Source organism: Otolemur garnettii, unplaced genomic scaffold (genome assembly GCF_000181295.1).
Source record: "Otolemur garnettii isolate 467f Iridium unplaced genomic scaffold, OtoGar3 scaffold00186, whole genome shotgun sequence".
NCBI classification, from domain to species: domain Eukaryota; kingdom Metazoa; phylum Chordata; class Mammalia; order Primates; family Galagidae; genus Otolemur; species Otolemur garnettii.
Window position 1 is genome coordinate 379,754 of NW_003852581.1, and position 924 is coordinate 380,677.

Here is a 924-nt window from a genome sequence, read left to right on the forward strand (position 1 = left end):
TTTTGTAGTAATTATTGAGAATATTTTGTATTTCTGTGGCATCTGTTGTTATTTCCCATATTATAATGTATTTTTCATGGTTCCATTCTATATTTGATGAATAAGAACCTCCTTGGTAAATGGGAACTGGGATTCTATACATTAATTAACAAGATTTTCAGTTAATTCTAATGTCCACCAATGCTTAAGGACCACATAACATATGGTTAGTCTCATTCAAGCCTATATCTCCTATCTCCAGATACATAAGAACCAGGATAATTGTATCTTGAACATAGTGCTTGCTGGGGTAGAAGGGAGTGTGGATAAGGACACAGTATCAGGGCAAAGAGTATAATAAAATCAAATTACTGCTTATGGAAGAGAATATTAAAAAAAATTAAAGACTATGGTAGCTTGAAACTAAGCACAAGATTACATGATAATCTTACATATTAATGAGAAGGGAAAAGTGACAGGGAATATTTCACATTTAAAAAAAATCCCTCTGATATTCCACTTGTAGAGAGTACAGGTATATATGACATCTTTAAGTTGTCCAATTTTAAAATCAGGACTATTTACTGCCTGGAAACAGGACTGTGGCTCTAACTTACAAGAGGTGTTGACATTTTCTGGTTGGAAATTGGTATTTCTCTGAAGGTTTTAAATCCAAGCCATCTGCTGCTCCTCTGCCTCTGCATTCTGTGGTTCCACAGCTAGCAGGAGAAAAGAGAAGAAAGAAGGCAAAGGAAAAGGAAGATGTAAGAAAGAATTTAGAAAATGACAGATAAGGCTTGGCGCCTATGGCTCAACCGGCTAAGGCGCCAGCCACATACACCTGAGCTGGCAGGTTCGAATCCAGCCCAGACCCACCAAACAACAATGACGACTGCAACCAAAAAATAGCCAGGCATTGTGGCGGGCGCCTGTAGTCCCAGCTAC